Source organism: Sus scrofa, chromosome 4, assembly GCF_054392235.1.
Source record: "Sus scrofa isolate SSC_HxYL_T2T_F1_AM1 chromosome 4, Sscrofa_HxYL_maternal_Yorkshire_Landrace_v2.0, whole genome shotgun sequence".
NCBI lineage: Eukaryota > Metazoa > Chordata > Mammalia > Artiodactyla > Suidae > Sus > Sus scrofa.
This window is the reverse complement of record NC_139386.1, coordinates 23,542,905-23,564,447: the sequence shown is the minus strand read 5'-3', so window position 1 is coordinate 23,564,447 and position 21,543 is coordinate 23,542,905. Positions and strand designations below refer to the sequence as shown.

The window sequence follows — 21,543 nt, the reverse complement described above, 5'->3', positions numbered from 1 at the left end:
TGACTATACTATCACACCCGTAATTTAGATTTCAGATTATTGTTTTCTCTCTAACTCAGTATGTTCTCCACTTAGTTGCATGATTGTAACAGACCCTGTACACTCATGTACTAAAAATTGCTATAATTTGTATAGTGTTTACTGTTTTCTAAGTACTGCTCTGTGTTCTTTTAAATTTAATATATTCCTTATAACAATGCTAAAAATTACGAGTATCCAATTTTTATACATATAGAAACTGAAGCATAGAGTGAGTGGTTGTACACATAATCATTGAGTATCAACTAGCCTATTCCAAGTCATCATGATCTTAGCTATTATATTAATCAGCTTCTTTTCAAAAAATAATTCTAGATAGTGTTCAATTTCAGGAAATTAATGTATTGTTTATTGAGGTAAAAGTATACTCACCAAATTCGATGTTCTTTTTCCTCAAGAAAATGTGCCATTTTTATGTGTTATATGTAATAAAGACTCTTTGCTGAAGCAGCAAAAATTAATAGCAGGAAAGGATTTCTCTATGAGTCAGAGAAAATAAAGGAAATCTACTTATTTTTCTTTCTCTTCAATACCACCCCAATACCCTGGCAAAAACGTGGCTCCAGGAAATGCAAAGCCATAGCAGGGATAATAGATATAGTTACCTAAAATTCTAAGAGGCAAAGGACTTTTCTGTCTGACCAGAGAAGCTGTTTCAGAGAACAGGAGGCAAATTCCTGTTGCTTTTCTCTTTCTCTGCCCTTGTACAATAGTAACAAAAAATACAGAGCAGGGCAAGGGAACTCAAAATGTAAAAAGTGAAAAGCTGAAAAAATTTAAATAACATCTTAAAAGGATTGGAAAAGAGAAATAGAAGAAGAACAACAAAAGTGTGGCAAGCGAAAAAATATATACTAAAATATTGGTAATAAGTGAAAGGCATCAAAAACTACGATAAATGTTAACAAAATAAATGTCAATTAAAAGACAGTCTGATTGGATTTTTAAAAATTCAATAATTCGCTATCTACAAAAATACAGCATAAATATAATGATGCAAGCATGTTTAAAGAAAAAGAATGGAAATTGATATTTCATGCAAACACTAATTAAAAGAAAGATGAAATGGCTCCATGAATATAGGCAAAGTAAACTTCAGAGCAAGGAAAATGACCATTAGTAAAGGGAAACTTTGCATAATCATAAAATGACCATTTCACCAAAAATACATAACAATCTAAAGATACATGCAGTTAAAAACAGCTTTGAAAATTCTTGAAGCAAAACTGATAAAACTGAAAAGAGATATTAAAAATGTATAATTATGCTTGGACACTTTAACACTCAGTTATCAACAGAACAAGTAGACAAATATCAGCAAATATGTAGAACAGAATTAAACAACATCATCAATTATTGGATCAAATGACATTTATAAATACTCCAAAAAATAACAGGAAAAAATGTCCTCCAGTGTACTGGCAACATACAGCAAAATGAACCATATCCCAATTTATAAAACAACTCTTAATAACCGTAAAAAATGAAAAATACAAAGCATGTTCTCTGACCACAAAGTAAATAACAAATCAATAATAGGAAGATGATTGAAACTAAACAATAATTTAAAAAAAATAATTAAACATACTTTTAAATAATTCATGGGTCAATAAGGAAACCTTATAGGAAATTAAAAAACCATTTTGAACTGAAGTAGAAGGAAAATATAAAAACAAAATTTGTAGGATGCAGGTAAGCAGTGCTTAGTGAGAAAATTATATTATTACATGCTCATAAAAGTAAAAAGTTCTCAAATCAGCAATGTAAGTTTCTACCTAAAGAAACTTGAAAAAGAAATACAAAACAAACTCAAAGTAAGCAGAAAGAAGAGGATAAAGAACAGAAATCAATCAACCAAAACCAGAAAATCAGTAGAGAAAATCAATATAAACAAAAAATTATCTTTTTTTAAATAATTAATAAAATTGATAAGCTTCTAGCCAGACTGACAAATAAAAAATAAGTGCATCATCAATATGAAGATAATGCTCATAATATTTAGTTGCAATATATTTTATGATTATTAATCTATATCTTTTGCAAACACGTTCACTGTAAATTAGCCCATATTTCATGTACCCAGTATAAAGAATAAAGATCTATAATGTTCAGGCTAAATATTACAAATTGTGTTCATCAATTTACTCACAAATGATTTACTAGTGTACCTATTGCATCAACACATTCCTCTGTAATGGAGTAATGAAAATGATTAATGGAAAATCTTACAAAGCAATAAGCTTATAAAATTCTAAAATTGACAAAGACATATGAGATATAAAAGGAAGTTTAAAGTCATAATACTGTCACAGCAATGTTTCTAAATTTAAAATTTTTAAATAAAAAAACCACGATCTTCTCTTCAGACAACAACAAAAATTTGCCCTTCTGAATGCCTTCTTCTAGCTGCTGCTATAATTTTTAATTAATAGAGACTCGCAATCAGTCTATCCCATATCATCTTCATCTCAACTTTGAGTTCTATGGTAACACGGTGACTGATGAAAAGTTAACATGGGACCAGTGGTTTAAGCATAATTATAACACATCATTCATTAGATTGTCAAAGTCTCCTTCCAGATATCACTCTGCTGGTTTAATAAAAAGAGGTAAAAAGTCAAGACCCATTATTACCCCTACATGAGAGCCCTCAGGGAGGAGAAAAAATTCCTCAACTTAGTGCACAAGACATTCCATAATGAGCAGCAGCTATACCATGAAGTGGAGTCAGACCTATGGCATCAAATCCTCTGTCACTTTTCTTCACAAACACCCACTAAAAGCCCCAAGACAGCATTTTAAAGCAGGAAAGTGCTCCAGCAATGGTTAATGAAACTAGGATTTTTTCCCTATGGGGAATACCCTTCAGAATTGAAAAACAGGCAAAACTAGTCCATTAACTCTCCTTTGAGAGGTGTGTGCTGTTGTGGCTTCTTAAAAATAGCAATGCAGAGTTGGAAAAACAATAAAAAGTCTCAGACTTTAAACACTAAAATGCATGTATTTGGTAATCAGCTTAATGAATGCTTAGTAAGTAAAGGGACTACACACAAACTCATAGATCCCTGAGAGAACAATGTAAAACCACATTACATGAACAACAAAGAACTTCCCAGAAGCAAAGATGTGTGAGTTATTTACCTTTTCCTATGGCTCTTCTGCATTTATTAAAGACACAGACACATACCCACCAAACTCACTTGCCCTGTGGGCAAGTTTGGGAGCATATTTGTACTGTGTTTTTTTCTGGTCTCGTGTTATTTCCATTTAACTGCGCTTTAGACAGTCTTCTTCCTAACTTTAGATCTCTGACTTCCCCTTTCTTAGACCTTTTACTTTAGAAAATTATAAATTCTTTTTCTGTCCCTTTAAGATGTAAATACTCTTCCATTCTACTGCCAATTTAACACCCGGGAGTGTCTTTCTTAAGGACTTGGAAGCCAAGCCTTTGAAATGTAGTCATTAAGAAAGATAGAGCCCCTCAACTCCAGTCTTTATTGGGGGGGATAGGAGCCTAACTTTGATAAGCACAAAATACCATCAATTAGTAAACACAAATGGCCTAATCACATTGACGAATTTCCCTTCTTAAGTCCACCAGTACTTCCCGCTGGCTCTGTCCAGTGCATAAGCACTGTTTCAGTGCAGTTGAGTTCAATCTCTTATTGCAATAGTCTTAAGTAAAATCTTTCTTGAGTATTTAACTCTGGCTGATACGATTTTGCTTTGACACTGAGGAGAAAATAAAAATGTGAGGAATTTTCAATGGTGACACAAACCTAAATTAAAACATGTAATAACTGATTATAAATGATTCCATCCTGCAGTGGGCTACAACACAAGAAAATCTACTGTAATGATTGCTACCTACAACTACGCTTTTTAGTGGTTCTTTGGAGGACAGAAAAAGCAGGTCCGTGTTTAACAGGAATGAACTTTATAGAAGAATGGGAGGAAGAATGAGGTATAACCTGAGTCTTCAGATAAGGGCTACCCAAAAAAGTAAGACTGGAGATGAAGTCCTATTTAAGAGAGAGAGAGAGACTCCACAATTTTGGAGTCTGTCAAACATTAAGAATATACTTTATATGCGCAAAGCTTCTGCCCCTGATTACCTATTTCGACATTACCTATCTGCAACTATCTCTATTATTGCTTCCTGCATTTGTGTTCAATTTCTGCATTCGTAAATGGGGCATTTCTATATTATTCATTTTAGGATAAGGAAAATAACTTCCAGGTTAGGATCTGAACTAAAGTAGGTCACCTTGTTGGGCAGAAACCAGGACATCACAGCTTTTTTGTGACATCTTTTAAATAGCCAAAATATCCATTGTATCCCCAAAAGCTCACAGGTTTTCATTGTTTATTTCACAGCTGTTGTAGAATTATTCGTAACTCTGAGGGGGAAAAAAAAGTCAAAATAAAATATGGGAAACCAGACAGCCATCAAAGCATGATTGTAAATATGATACTATTTCACAACAGGGAAGGTGTATCTTTGGTAAAATTCATTTGTTGTTTTTCTTATATTCAATAAAATATATGGCTTGTAGTCCCAAATTTGCATTGGATGATGATACGCCTGCCAATCCAGAAAATGAAATAATTAATCTGGTTGATATCCAAGCTCCCTTACAAGTCTAAATTTCTTTTCTATCTACATGTCTCATTTCTTTTCTTCTTTTTCTTTCTTCCTTCCTTCTTTCCTGCCTCTCCCTTTTCTTCCACTTTGACTCACTCTCTCCTTTCCTGGATTTTAAAGGCAAGTGCAATATTTTCTATACTTCAAAATGATTTATTTATGGTAAGCCACACAATTTTGAGAAAATACAAGGAAATTGTCAACAGTGCAGAACAGTTAAAAAACTCTGGAAGAGGAACATAAGCTTGGTCTCTCTATAGCGGTTGTATGTTATTCCCTAGTGAGAAATAGATTTCCAGCTGGCAGAGGCAAACAGATTATTTTGAATGTACAGTATTAATTTAGTGCAATTACTATGATTAATGTTTTTAGAACAAAATCGTGAGGGTTTCCTAATGAATGAAGCTGAAATGTTTATCTTATAATAATGCCATAGCATTGTATTAATATAAACTGGAACAAAAGGATTAGAGAAACATAGAACAGCCAAATTATAAATCTGAACTAAAAAAAAATTGCTTTTAAATGTAATTACCTCACTACTATAAAATTTCCTAAATTGAAATGTAGAAAGTTTATTTGATACTTCCAATTGATACACTATTTCCTGAGGCTTAAATTCAATTTCTAGAAATTAGAATTATGTGAAGGAAAAATAATCCCAGTAAAAAGCATAGTTACAGATCAAGGCTAGCGTCATTGTACCATGAGAGATATAAATGAGACAATGTGATGTTACAAATACTAAAGAGATATGGGCATTTTTTCCTATGTAGAATTTATCTTTTATACAAATAAATGGACTATAGTCCAGTGGTTAAGAAGTTGGTTTCTGAAGTCAGGAAGTTTGAACTACAAGTTAATCTGTGTGGCCTTTTGCAAATTATTGAAATTTTCTAAATCAATTATCTTAAAACTTGGACTCTTGAGTGTACATAGAGACTTTCTAAGGGCATGGCACGGGTGATTTAGGAAAGTCACTTTCCTGAACCTCAAATATGTGCTGCCTAGCCATGGACTTCCAGTGAAAGTACCACAAAGGAACTCCTTTCCCACCTCCTCTAGCACAATTATCCCTTTTTCTGGTTGACAAATTCGGGGGAAATTCTCATCCAGCTCATATCCTTCTGCAGAAATTTGCCCTGGAGTTTAAAAACTACTGCGGTGCCAAACAATTGGTCAATTCAAAGTTCTTGTGTTGAGAACTCCTTGAATATGGTGCTATAAACCCAGTGTAGGATGTAGAGTATCTATTACAGTACAAGTGTGGCATAGTAAATTTGGGGCTTTGTTGGAAATTTTGCAGTCAGATCTATTATAGGATAAGAAGTAGGGAATCAAGACAATTATCATTTTAAAATCTTACTCCTTCCGGAGTTCCCGTAGTAGCATAGAGGAAATGAATCTGACTAGAAACCATGAGGTTGTGGGTTCAACCCCTGGCCTCCTCAGTGGTTTAGGGATCTGACATTGCTGTGAACTGTGGTATAGGTCACAGACACAGCTTGGATCTGGCGTTGCTGTGGCTGTGGCGTAGGCCTGCAGCTACAGCTCCAATTGGACCCCAAGCCTGGGAACCTCCATATGCCGCGGGGGCGGTTCCCCTCACCCCGCCAAAAAAAAAAAAAAAAAAAAAAAAAAAAAAAAAAAAAAAAACTTACCTCTTCCATGTTTGAATTATTTTAAAAGAACATATTCCTCCCAAGAGAGAGAAATCCATCAGAGCAAAGCAAAGAGAGCATGAAGGAAGTAGCACCTCAGCTCAACCAAGTGATAACTCACAGCAAGTCTCTATGCCTTGTGCATTTTACACATTTCTGTATCAATCCCCCTCCATTCTGTCTTACCCTTAGCAACTGTTTACAATTAGAAGTCCTTCTGAGCCTTTTGAGGTGAACACATGAAGTTAATTTACAATTAGTAACTTTTACTCATAAGATTAACTTTTTTTAAATGATTTTTTTTCCATTATGGCTGATTTACAGTGTTCTGTCAATTTTAAAAATAGTTTATTATGTTGGAGTATGTGGAAATGAGTCTTTGAAATTTCATTGGCTTTATTAATTATATAATCAAAATTATTCTTCACAGACAGTAAAAGGAAAATACTTCTGTCCCGCTCATCCTAAATTAAATAATCACATATTTTTTAGCACGCACGTTAAGATTTCATTGCAGTTTCTTACTGTGAGAACTTGTTATATTTGTTCCTCATTGACCAAATGAATTAGGAAAATATAGGACACCTGGGATTACATTACATTTTCCTATCACTAAATAAAAGGATATGAAAAGCTTTTTGAAGTTTTTTAACGATGGTTTCTTGTTAAATTTCTCATGTCATGAAGTGACATAATTTCCAGCAAATCTATTAAATAAGAGTAGCAAAATATTGTTCACCTTTGTCTGTGTATTCATCTTGTTTGAAAACCCTGATCTTAAAGTTTATCCCAATGAAAACAAAATATCTTCTACTCTATTCAGTCTGCTTAAAATGAAACCTCTATATTCAAGTCTTTAATTGTTTTGTGGCTTAAAAGTATGCTTAATATCCATATTTCCATTGTGTCATTGCTGTAGAAAACATGGAATAATTTTTAAATTGGTGTTGTAAAAAACTTAGGGTAGAGAAAAAGTTATCAGAGAGTTATTCTTGAAATTTGCTTTTACTCAATTTTTTTTGCAATAGTGTTGCATACTACAGTGAATGATGTTTCCCATTATTTAATAAGCTTGATGTATGAGACAAAATTCACAGGGAATCAATTATACCTCCTTTTTTTCTCCCCCCAAAGTCAGACTTAGCCTGGATACAGAAAACAAGAAGAAAGAAGGGACAGAGTATGTGGGCTCTTGACTTTTGAGTGTTACATAGAGTTTATCATTAAAATAGCATCATATGGTCTCTAACTGCTTACAACTTGATGAGCATAAACTTAAAGACAACAGTAAAGTAACACATCTTTAAAAAGAGAGTTTTCTGGGAGTTCCTGTCGTGGCTCAGTGGTTAACGACTCTGACTAGGAACCATGAGGTTATGGGTTCGCTCTCTGGCCTCACTCGCTCAGTGGGTTAAGGATCCAGCTTTGCTGTGAGCTGTGGCTTAGGTTGCAGATGTGGCTGGGATCCGACGTTGCTGTGGCTCTGGCGTAGGCCGGCGGCTACAGCTCTGATTAAACCCCTAGCCTGGGAGCCTCCATATGCCGAGTGTGTGGCCCTAGAAAAGCCAAATAAATAAATAAATAAACAAATAAATAAATAAATAACAGAGTTCTCATATCCCCTTCTTTATTTCGATAAATTAAATGAGTCCAATGGCTGGTACTGCCTCAGAGACGTTCAATAAGTTGTGGTTACTTCTGGTAATCACTTCTTAATTTGACATCAATACTCCTCATGTGATGGGAAATCTTTTAATGTGCTAGAGAGTAGTAGTGCCCCAAACTAATTCTGCATCCATAGCACTTGTGGAGTGCTTTAAAAGCAAAATTCAGAATTCTAACTGAGATGTAGAAGCAGAAATTCTGAGACTGGGCCTCTAGGTGTTGATACACTGATTATTTTTGTTGGTAACAGTGGTTCTAGACATTTAAGTGATGAGTGATCCCATTACAACTAAGCCTCCTTTCATAACCCTTAGAATTGTTCAGATTTTAGACTTTTTAATACATGCCCATTATTAAAAATTTTAAAGTATAGGAACACAGAAAGATCTCAACATGAAATTCATAAAAATTTTCTGTACATAATTTTTGTCCTTTTCATTGTTCCTTGAATATGTATGAGGATTATCATAGAAAGGCATGACCACATGGAACACCATCAAATCTAAGGCGCCAGTGATTGTGAGGTGCAGAATGTTTTATGAAATACTGAAATAATTTTAAAAGATGAGTATTAAAATTGGGCAAAATGCTTTCTTAATTCACAATTTTTATTAGTTTTATTTATTTATTTATTTATTTATTTATTTATTTTGCTTTTTAGGGCTGCACTTGCAGCATGTGGAGGTTCCTAGACTAGGAGTCTAATCGGAGCTACAGCTGCCAGTCTATGCCACAGCAACAGCAATGCCAGATCTGAGCCAGGTCTGCGAGCTACACCACAGCTCAGCAATGCTGGATCCTTAACCCACTGAGCGAGGCCAGGGATAGAACCCGCAACCTCATGATTCCTAGTAGGATTCGTTTCTGCTGCACCATGATGGGAACTCCCTAGATTTATTTCTGATGCTACTTTAGACTTATTTGGGCACAAATGATGTATGATCCAATCAGCTTAGGCATTTTCAGTGTAATTTTGTTCTATGTCAGAGAGCCAGAAACCTTGGGTTAGCATTCCCTATTTGTCTACACTTATGGTTTCATTTTTTCATGAATTGAGTCACATGTTGCTGAAGGCTTTGCAACCGCTGTTGAAAGTCAGCAGGAATTTTCTGTCAAATTGATATCTGATGCCTTAATGATAGTTCTACATTATGCATGAATCTTTCACACCAGCAGTTCATTGCTTAGAACTGTCTTCCATTATTAAATAGAAAAGAGGAAATTTCTCCTTTCAGTTCCTATTCTCGTCTGGTAATGAGAAATCCTTTTACAGATAGTCCAGCAACAAACATATCACAGTTTCATCTACTTATTGGGAAATTCTTGGGGCATATGAAGCTCTTGTTCAATATCAAGTTATTGTTGATTTGCTATGAGCATAGAGTGAGGATCTCTTCAATTCAGTACTGATAAATAATCTTCAAAAGGAGGTTCAACTATAAATATATTGATAGTATGTAGAGTTATGGAGTTCCGTGTTTGTCAACACATGGCATTGTTAGTAGTGCTATTTTTTTTTTTTTTTTGGTCTTTTTGTCCTTTTAGGGCTGCACCTGTGGCATATGGAGGTTCCCAGCTAGGGGTCTAATCAGAGCTGTAGCCGCCAGCCAGCCACACCAGATCCGAGCCGCATCTACGATGTACATCACAGATCACAGCAACGCCAGATCCTTAACCCACTGAGCGACGCCAGGGATGGAACCCAAAACCGCATGGTTCCTAGTCGAATTTGTTTCCACTGCGCCATGAAGGGAACTCCCAGTAATGCTATTTTAAACTATTCTGGTAGTGGTATAATCATATCTTCATCTTGATTAACTTACATTTTTGTAACTATTGTTAATTAGGTATCAATATATTAAGCAACATTTTAAATGCTCCTTGAGCATTTTTATAAACTCTTCTTTGGAGTGCCTGTTTATTTCTCGTAGCCATTTTTCTTTTAAATTTTCTATTTTTTCTTGCTGATTTATAGTTTACAGTTCTAGAAAACAAGTACTTTTTATTACTTATGCAATATATAATTTATAAATAATGTAAATTTATGATTTATCATTGCAAATATCTTCTGCTACATTGTAGCTTGCCTTCTCACTCTCTTATTTGTCTTTGAATAATTTCTTAACTTCAATATATTCTTACAAATATTTTCTTTTATGGTTAGTTGTCTTTTGTGTTAAAGAAATATTTGTTCAACCCCTCAAAGGGAGGCATTTTTCTGTACTATTTACAGAGTATTTATTGATTTCCATTTCATATTTAGCATTTCAATCCATTCAGTGGAGATTGTGAGGTAGGGGTCAAATTGGCTTTTCCTTTTATTCATTTGAATATTTGATGAATCCAACATTATTTATTAAATAGCATATCATATTCCAACTACTCTGAAAATTTGTCTCTATTACATATTTTGTCTGTGTTTGTCTGTTAATGGGCTTTAACATACTTCATTTCTCTGTCAGCCCTCCCACTAAATATTCTCTTAACTACACTAGTTTTGTTTAAAAATGTCTTAATATTTCATAGAGTAAGTTCTTCCACTTTTTCTTCTACTTCAGACTATCCTGCTAGCCTTGAATCTTTGTAATTCTATATAAAATTTAGAATAAGCTTTTTAAGTTCGGGGAGGGGGAAATGTTGAGATTTTGGTTAAGATTGTACTGAAGATACTGATTAATTTGAAAACTGGAGTTCCCTGTTGATTCAGCGCAGGTTAATAGTCCAGCCTTGTCACTACTGTGGCTCTGGTTACTGCTATGGCCCAGGTTTGATTTCTGGCCCAGGTACTTCTGCATGCCCCAGGTGGGGAAGAAAAAAAAAATTGAAGAAAAAACTGACATGTTGCAGTATTGGACTTTTTAATCTATGAAGAGTTTTATCTATTATTAAGGATTTTTAGTTTCCATCAATTACAGTTTATGTGTTCATTTGTAGAGATCTTGCACATTTTAGTGAAATGTATTCATGTTTTGCATTTTAACACTTTTGAAATTAACTGTAAATGATATTTTTAATGTCCGTAAGATTTTTAATAATATTTTGTTTTTCTTTCTTCTTCTTGATTGCTGTTTCATTTTTTTTTATTCTTCAGTTTATCCAATTTCTTACTAATGTTTTAGTCTTTTCAAAAAATCACCTTATAATTTTTTTAGGTGTCTATAATGTGTGGTTTGCTTTCTATCTTAATAATTTCAGGTTTTATATTTTTACTTTATTTTCTTCTATTTTCTTTAGGTGTCATTTTCCTAAGTTATTTAAAGCAATGATTAACTCATTACTTTTTAGCCATTCACCTTTTCTGATATAAGATTATACACTTTTTTCTAATCAGCCTTCACTGCATTTCAAAGTTTTAATATATAATATTTTGTTGTCACTCAGTTCAAAGTATTTTCTGATTTTCAATTAATTCATTGTTACATATTATTGTAGAATTGTATTTTAAAATATCCAAATATGTGAGATTTTCTAGGAATTTTATTTTACTGATTTGTAGTTTATTTGTATTGATTTTATTTTTTTCTTGGATTGGGAGCAGAATGTAAAGTTAAAGAGAAAGAGACATAAAAGAAATGGATGGCTATTTTGGTGTTACTAAGCTGGTGATGAAATTGGAATTGTATAGAAAATCCAAAACAATGGTTCATTTTTTTAACACACCAATTTATAGTTAAATATGATTATCGATTATTTCATGAGATTACTGATAAAAGTATATTAAAAAAGTAAAAAGTATTTTAAAAAGTTTTTTTAAAAGGCTCTAAACCCCTAGAATGATGAACTTTGGAAGATAAATCTTTCCAAATTCTTTAGAATGGTATATTTATAAACTAAATCATTTATTCAGTTATTTGGCCAGCATTTGTCAAGCACCTAAACTGTCTCATGCATTATGTGATATACAAGTGAAATAACCTTGATCAAGAGAGTCAGAGTCTTTTTCTTCATGGAGCTTACAGTTTAGCAGTTATTAGGTACTGAGTCAAAAATATGCTAGGCTATTATTTTGCTTGAGTCTAATCTGAACAGAATACCTATGTATATGTTTTAAGACTTCCTTAGGAAAAACAAATGTGATGGTGCCAAGTGCTTTTCTTTTAACAAGTTCAAATTTTACAATTGTAATTTTTTCTAGCATGCAAAGAGAACTTAACCATGTGTGGAAGTAATTATTTTTTATGTAGCATTGAATTTGGACTTTGAAAATACATTACTTGAAATAGTCAGAAATTATTACTACTGCAGTTAATTTTGCACAGATTTGCATCATTTAAACAGAAGCTAAAAATATTGTAAGGCAATTCAATAATACATTCTATTCCATTTCTTAATACCAACTTATGAGCATTGCATCTTAAGACGAGTTGTATATGATTGCCTGCCATATCTACTACTCAACTTGTCTTCCTATTCTTTACCAAGAGGGAAATTAAGCCTTCATAATAAGTATCAATAAATATCAATATATCAATATAAAAACAGTAGTTGGACAGCCTGCCAAAATAAGTGGAAAAAAAAACTTATAAATAAAAAAGAATTTGTTTCCTTTCCATTATAACTTGTAAAAAAAAAAAACTAAGTAGAAATATGACTTGAAATAAATGACAAAAGTACAGTTAGTCTCCATTATTACAGATTTCATATTTACGAATTCACCTACTCCCTAAAATGCTTTTGTAACTCTAAAGTCAATACTCAAAGCAATTGCATGCTCATTTGTAGACATGCATAGAGTGTTAGAAAAAAAAGAGATAAAAAAAGATTCTACAGTGATTAATTGACCAAAAAAATGTGACAGAGATTCCCAGAAACCTAACCCTGTATTTCCCCTAAGAGCAATGGTTCAGTGTTCACTATTTCAGTGTTCACAGCAACTCTGTAAAATATAACTACAGGGAATAATGAGAATAAGTTGCACTTGAATAGCAGAGTGGAAGGGAGAAGTTTGATAAGCATCTGATAAATCTATACGTGACGGTACTTATGAGGACCTAATTTTAGTCCCCATCTTTTCTTGTCGCCGTCAAGGAAAGAAACTGAACCAAAAGTGGCTCAGAGATAGAGAATAAAATGCAGCAAGGATTTGTCTCTAGGGGAACCAGAGGAAGAGAAAATTGAAGCTGAGGCATCTAAATCTTTAAATAACTTTGGAAACTAGTCCAAAAATTTCTACTTCAACGAAGTTCACTAGAAATCTTCAAAGGGGCATTCAGTTCCCATAGGATTCATCATTATCTCACCCCGCGAGGTTTAAGATATTGGTGCTAGAAATATTTCCTTATGCATAAGCATGCATTTATTTTGTGTTTTTTCTCAATTGGAGTATTTATTTTATTTTTATTTTTTTACTGATTTCACAAGTAGCAACACAACCCTGTCTATTTATTTAGCCAAAAGTCTTCCAATGCCTAATATCACGTACATGTTGTGCATACTAGGTCTTTACAAATATCTGCTGAATTTTTACTAATTAGTGGAAAATGAATTATGCACACTTTGGATTCAGAGGTGAGACAGATGTGCATGGCCATTGATATCCTATTTTTAAAGTCACCATACTATTCATATCATGAGGCAGTTCGTCAGGGAAGTCTTTTCAAGGAAGTGATCTGCTCCAGCCAAAAGTATGATAATTAATTTAAATGTCTGTTACTGCCTGTAAATAAATGATAAATATTTGATAAGAAATATCAACTGTTCAAAGCAAAATTACCTAGGTGTTACTTGAATTCTCCCTAAATCAAGTTACAGGTAAAACCAAATGGTTAAAGAAAAGCATAATCCCCTCTAGGAAAAATAATTTTTGCTTTTGAATAGTAGATCTTGTTGTCTCAACATTTTCATCAGTTTAAAACCACAAGCAGCTTGGCAAATGATTAGATCTGATTTAAAGTCCATTCTCTTTAAATTCTCAAGCTATGAAGAAATTAATAAGCCTTTCAATACTCCAGTCATGACTTTCAAAGAGAGGGCAAAGCTTGGTGTGAAATTAAGACTGGCATGAACCAAAACTGGCAATTATTTGCAAACTGAGACATTAATCAGGATCAGAAGACAGTCTTTGTGCTTGAGAGAGATAGTAAAACATTATGTACTTATTCTAGAACAGAAGTGAACAAACGCTGGCCTTTGGGCCAAATCTAACCAAGAGCCCAGAGTTATAAATAGTTTTATTGAAACACAACCATTCTTATTCAGTTTTGCATTATCTTGCACCACTTCCTCACTACAACAGCAGAGTTGAGCGATTGCTTTATAGACCTTCAAGCGTGCAAATCCTAAAATATTTACTATCTGGACCTTTACAGAAAAAGTTTACCAACACCTGTTACTATACTAGCATTAGCTATATAGAGTTGAGAATAACACTCAGACGTTCTGCTTTAGTTACCTTTTTTTTTTTTTTTGGCAGATGTTTTCAATATCTTCTTCATAGTGAATGAAACACAACATATAAAATATCAAATTTGATTTCCATTGAATGGCTTCCTTCCTTTTTGCTAAATATATATTCACTCACTGTACACTTTGTTTTTGTTTTTAGCATCTATCCTATAATAAACAGTATTGTTTTATTAGGCCAAATATTTCTGATACTAACTATGGAAAATTAAATTGAGAAAACAGAACACTGCATGATATAAATAATATAAAATACAATTATATGATCTGAGTTCCTTTCTTTTTCTATTTTCATTTTTTCCACCCATGGATCTAGGAGCTGATGCTGAAAAATTAAAAATAACATTAGAAGTGTTTGCCTCTGACCTAAGCTTATTGTTCACCCTATTGTCCACCTTGTATTGTCCACCATTTTTGCTCGTTTCAATTTCTTCTTTCTCATATACTATATATTTTTAATAATACCTCATTTTCTTCAAATTGATTTGAGAATAGGTATTCCTCTCATTTTTCAGAGGCATTATTTCCTTTGAACCCTGATAGAATTATCGTATTAAATATTTTTTCAGCATACTAATTTGTACTATCCTTACTGCTGAAATATAATACCTTTCTTAGAAAGAAATAAAATTTTTGAAGAAATATAGGTTAAATTATTTAAAACAAGTGGAAAAAAAAAACTCCAACCTAATATTTACTATTATATCTGGCCAAGTATCATCTTACAATGACACAGGAAAGAACAATACAAAGCATTTAACTAAAGCACAGACGACATAGTATGTGGGTTACCATAGAGTCTGGTAAGCTATGATCCATTTGATAACCTTTATTTATTGAAGGTGTGAATTCAAGGACATAAAATTATGCTAGCCAAAAGAAATACTATTTTACATTTAACTGTCTACTGTTGCCTTTTTCAATTAAAATTAAGAAGATGCAAAGAAATACCTGCATTTTCCCAATTTTTGGGGGGGGCATCAAAGGATAAGTTTGGTCCCATTATTCCTTTTAGCCCGAACAAGAAAAAAATCTCAAATTCAATTAATCAGAGGAAAGAATCATCTAAGTGTTCAGTTTCTTTGATTACTAAGAAACATGGTGATACTCTTTGCCCCAAACAAAGCTAATTGGTCTACAAGAAAATCATGCATAAAAATTGAGGAGCCTATTGAAGACAAAGATCACATAACATTTACCAGAAGAATGGTTGCTGGAGAAACTTGTGTCAAGGTGGACTTAGATGAAAGATTTTGGGGATGAGACTGGCATGTATCCCCTAGGAGTTTCAAAGTTTATGTGAATGTAGAGGCTAAAAGTTGATTCTTTTCTACATATTTCTGAAAATTAGATTCCAGATTGAGCAATCACAGAAAATGAGATGGAAACAAGGGTGCCATATATGTCCACTTTTTAGTGTGGTGAGAATTAGAGTTGACATAAAACACAGGATGTTCAGTTAAATTTGAAATTCAGAGAGACAACAAATAATTTTTAATGTAAACGTTTTCCTTAAAACAAGCATGGAATACTTATTTCAAATATGATTCCTTTTTTTATCTGAAATTCAAATTTAAGTTGATGCTCTCTATTTTTATTTGCTAAATCAGACAAGCCTAGCTGGAATACATGTGTGAGTTAAAGTATTGTTAGCTGCTACAACAAACTCCAAAGTGTATTATGCTTCCAGTATGATAGAATTTATTTCTTGCTCATGAAAATAACAAAGGAACTCTTCGTGAATTGGATCTAGGTGGGTTTCATCTCGCCGTTCCATCATTTTCAAAGGTGCCTTCCAAGGTCTCTGTGCTCATCTAGGCAGATGTGAAAAGAATATGGATGGTTGTATATGGGAGATTTTAGTTGTCCAGGTCAGGGAGTGGCACTGACACATTTCCTTGGCTAGAACTCAGTCACACATATTCATATCAAATCCAAGGAAAGCCAGGAAAAGCAAAATAACTTTATTCCTGGGGGCAGGGGGGAAGGAAGTGGATTTAGTACACAATTAACCAATTTCTAGCATACTACGTTCCCATGTTCCAGTGGAAATTTTGGAAAGTAGCTTTACTCAAAGTTTCTTTAAGAGGCCTTGTCCAAGTAGGCATTCTCCATGGAGAGGAGATTAGGCAATGAGAGACTAGAGTGTAAGCCCAAGGATGGGGGAAAATGAGAAGAGCTGAAGAAGGGTTTCTGTAGTTAGACAGAGTATATTTCCCATATAGTAAACTGTTTGATGTAAGGATCCCAATACACAGCCCACAAATGTAATCAAAAAGAAATTTAGCTTTCAAACACTTGTAACAGTATCCCAGACCCCAAATGTTTACTCCTTTCTCCCGAAGCCTTTCTTTGTCCCTGTAGGAGCCAGGAATAGAAAGAAAGATAGCAAGAGTGAAAGAACAGATTATACCATTTACACTGTAGGTCAGACCAAGCTCAAAGTTGGGAAAAATGGAAAAAAAAAAAAATTCAACTGAAGTAGAATGAATTTTTTTAACTCAGAATTACTGATGCAGAAATCTGCCATTTCTGCTCATATGGCAAGGGCCAAGAATGAAAATCTAAAGTGGAATTGAAGACAAAGGTTGATGAAAAACTAATTAATATCCTGTTTATATCCTACGGCTAACTCTCAGACTTCTCAATAACCTGGTTACATATGAAAAAGAGAACTTATCAAGTGATCTCTTCTAAATTCTGGCTGTTTCTAGCCTCAAATAATACCTATTAGTAATCAATGAATGTTTCCTCAGAAACAAACTTTTTTTTTTTATCAAATTCTATTGAATTTGAAACAGCCATGTGTCTTATAATATAATTGAATTCCAGCCAGGAACAGCTTAAGTATGGAACCAGACGGAAGTTTTGCTTCATATCATCTGGTGGAGATTGATCCCAGGGGCCAAACTCTCTAGTCCAAGACTTGATTGCAGGGAAAAAAAGAAAAAGAAAAGGAAAAAAAGAGAGAGATGAAAAAAAAGAGGAAGCAGAGTTGTGAAAATTGGCAATAAAAGATTGCTACAAATCATAATTGTTAATAAAAGGCAGAGCTGCTCTTCTGACATTATTGGCTCACAGCATATAACGTTTCTCTGGGTTATGCTTAAAATATTTTAAATCTTATACTAGGGTTATTAAAACTTAACAGAGACTACTTATATTTTTAAATGTATAATAAATTTTTTTACTGCTGTTTGGATATAAATGAAAATAATGTAATCCAAAGATCATATATTTGTTGTGTTTCATTACAACTCATTTCTTAAGCAATTTCCAAGTTGTTTAAGTGGCTACATGGAAAACAATACTAAAAAACAAACAAATAAAAACAGTAATCATGCAAGCATACCATCAGAATAACTCTATAATTTAATCACTGATAGATGCTGGTGTTTATTTGTGCAAAAAATATGTGTACAAGAAATGTCTTAAATATTGAAAGATGCAGTCTCATCTCAATAAAAGTTAATGTGTTGTTGAAGCTACAATTAGCATAAAAGAAATAAAAATTCCAAAGAACTTAGATCAGCTTTTATGTTATGATATTCTTAGTGTTGAATCCACTTATTAAAAAGTAAAAGAAGCCACATTTCTCAACAATTTTTATTAACTCTCACAACGTCTCTTTAAAAATCATCTATTCTGTAAATGTAAGCTGGTAAAGCCAGTATGGAAACAATAGGAAGGTTGCTCAAAAACTTAAAAATAGAACTACTATATATGATCCAGCAATCCCACTTCTGGGTATACAGTCTAAGGAAACAAAACCATTATCTTAGAAATATCTTTGCTCCCATGCTTATTGTGGTATTTTTCCCAACAGCCAAAATATGGAAAAAACTTAAGTGTTCATCAACAAAAGAATAGATCAAGAAAAAAAATATATATACATATATATATATATATATATGTATATATATATACACAATAGAAGACTATTCAACCCTAATCCTGCCATTTGCAAGAACATAAATGAAACTTGGGGGGCATTAAACTAAGTGAGTAAGCCAGGTAGAGAAAGACAAATACTGCACCGTATCTAAAAATATGTGGAATATATATGAATTCTATGTGGAATTAAAAAAAAATGAATTCACAGAATTGGAGAGTGGAAAGTGGTTTCCAGGGACTGGGGAGGTGGGGTGGGAGAAATCGGGAGAGATTGATTAAAGGGAAAAAAAACTTTCAGTTTTAATAAGAATAAGACCTGAGGATCTAATACTTTACTTTGGTGAATATAGTTGGTAACACTGTACTATTTGTATAATTGAAATTTACCAATAGAATTTAATGTTTCCACAAAAAAAATGGGAGGGGTAAATATGAGGGGTGATAGATGCATTAATTAACTCTATGATTTGATTGGGGGGTCCTTTTATAACATAACACCTATATCAAATCATCACATTATACTCTTTAAGTAGCTAACAATTTCATTTGTAAATTACATAAAGTTGAAAATATTATGTGTTTTAACAAAATAGTTATCGATTGCTAAAAAAAAAAATGTGCAAAAGCAAGCATTCAATGACTGTTAGAGGAGAGTCATCATATTCCACCACTTATTCAAAAAAGTCACTTGATAAAACAGTATGCCTACCAAAAGTGCATATTATTTGTCAATTGGGAATTCAATTTGTCAAGGTTACTGTATTAAGAAACCAGAGTAACCAAAAAACAGACTGACTTCTCTTAGCCTCCTACTTCCTATAGTTCTAGGTTCATTCTCCTCATTTAGCATTTAACAGAATAATGGGGAGAGGAAGTAACACATAGTTAAAATGCAAGTATAGTTAAAAGTATAAGTTTAGAGGCAGAGTGCCTGGATTCAAATCTTGGCTCTTCCATCTGCTAGTTATGTGATGCTCACAAATTATTTAAATTTTCTTTGCCTTGTTTTATCATAGATGAGAAAAGGAAAATAGTAATACTGGTGTTGGGAAGATTCAATGAGTTAACATATATAAAAACACCTGGAAGACTCCAGGATGCAGTAAACACTACGTAATTGTTAGTACTTCTTACCTTTGGGGCTTAACATAGCTTTGTTTATTTCCCTGTATCTGTTTAGATTCTTTCTTTCTTTCTTTTTACAATAGTAACCATTTTTAAGTGCACAGTTCAGCGGCATTAATTACACTCATAATGGTATGCAACCAAGATCACTATCTAACTCAAAATCTTTTCATCATCCCATTTAAACTCTGTGAGCATTAAACAATAACTCCCCATTCATCCTTTCCCTTATTCCCTGATAAATTATTTATTTCCAAGGGTGGGTTTATTTAAAAATTGTAATGATATACATATTCTTTTCATTACACATAATAAGCAGTATTTAGTTTAAAGTTAAAACTTTCACATTTAAAAAAAGATGTTTTTAAAATGTATTTATTTTAGAAGAGCCCCCAAAGCTGAATATGTCTTGCAACACAGGTTTATCCTTAAATATTCACATTTTAATTCTGTTTTAAAAAGAATAAAAAAATGGCTAAAAATAATTTACAATTGGCAATGATTAAAATCCCCTTATCTTTGGATGGGCATGTTAATGACACATAATGAATTTAAAGTTACAAGCGTTTAACAGTTTAATCAAGCATATAGTTGTACCAGAATACTAATAGTCTTAAATTGTTACTGTGCTTATTTTGGAGTGATTATTGTATCAGGAAAAGCATTCTGCACCAAAACCACAGCATCATCTTTCAAATGCTCTTTTCAAAAAGTTTCTGATTTACAAGTTAGGACGGAAGAGTAGCATTTCATGACTGCATCTCTTGCACATGGGATGCATAGTAGACTGTATCCAGTCACTCACAAGGACAGTAATATGGCCATTCCCTTCTTATGTCACCAAAAAGAAGCATGCAGGATAAATATGAAACAAAAAGGATAATTAATAATTGTTGCAAACAAAGTTGTTTCAAATGTTTTCTTCAGTTGCTTCCTGGAGCCCATTAAAAACTCCTACAGACTATTGCGGGGTTATTCTCCAAGGTATAAAATACTGTAAAAAAGTTTTATTCTATCAGGAAGCCATAGCAATTCAGTTCCAAGGAAAAAACAGAAAATGCTGCATACAAAGCATATGCCAAACCACCTCAGTTTGGTGTCAAAACTAAGGGACAGAGCATCTAGGACCTCTGTGCGCAGGCTCACCTTGGCCACTCAGGACCCTCCGCTTATCCATGGCCATTTTCCTGGCCTGCACTGATGTCTAATTTTTCACCTGCCCTTCTTGCTCAAAAAGAAACCTTTAACCTACTTTATGTCTCCATGAATTGGCCTATTCTAGGTACACCATTAACTGGAATCATAAAATATGTGTTCTTTTATATCTGGTTATTTCACTTAAAATAATGTTTTCAAGGTCCGTCCATGTTGTAGCATCAGACATTCATTCATTTTAAAGTTTAATAATAATTTGTTGTATGTATATATACCAAAATTTCCTCATCCATTTATCTATTAATGGAAATGTGGGGCTTTGTCAGTTTTGGGGTTTTGTGAACAATGAGCATTTGGATCCCTGTTAATTTGGGGATGTATAAACCTAGGAGTAGAATGGGTGAGTCATATGGAAATTCTTTATTTAGTTTTTTGAGGAACAACCTAACTGTTTTTCCATTTTACCTTTCCATCATTTTACACATTTACCGGTGATGTACCAAATTTCCAGTTTATCCACCTCCTCCTCATCGACACATGTTATTTTCACTTTTTAATTTTATTATGTCCATCTCAATACTTGTGAAATAATATTTATTGTGGTTTTGACTTGCATTTCCCTAGTGGCTAATGGTGTTGAACATGTTTTCATGTTCTTTTAGACCATTTGTATGTCTTTGGAGAAATATCTATTTAAGTACTTTGCCCATTTTTTGTCATTTTTTGAGATTTAAATATGTTGAATTTCAAATATTTATCAGATCTAGGACTTGAAATTATTTTCTCACATTCTTTGGGTTGTCTTTTTAATTCCTTGATAAATGTCCTTTAATACACAAAAGGTTTACATTTTTATGAAGCTCAACCTATCTTTTTTTTTTTCTTTGTCCATGTGCTTTCAGTGTCATATTTCAAAATCTATTGCCCCCCCCACCCCACAAAAAAAAGACGTTCCTG

The 21,543-nt window shown here is 33.1% G+C and overlaps 1 pseudogene; it reads right to left on the bottom strand.

The window, feature by feature from the left end:
- Nucleotides 1-20,136: 20,136 nt before the first annotated feature.
- LOC110260450 (vesicle transport protein SFT2A pseudogene) lies at nt 20,137-20,608 on the bottom strand (annotated as a pseudogene).
- Between the last annotated feature and the right edge of the window lie 935 nt (nt 20,609-21,543).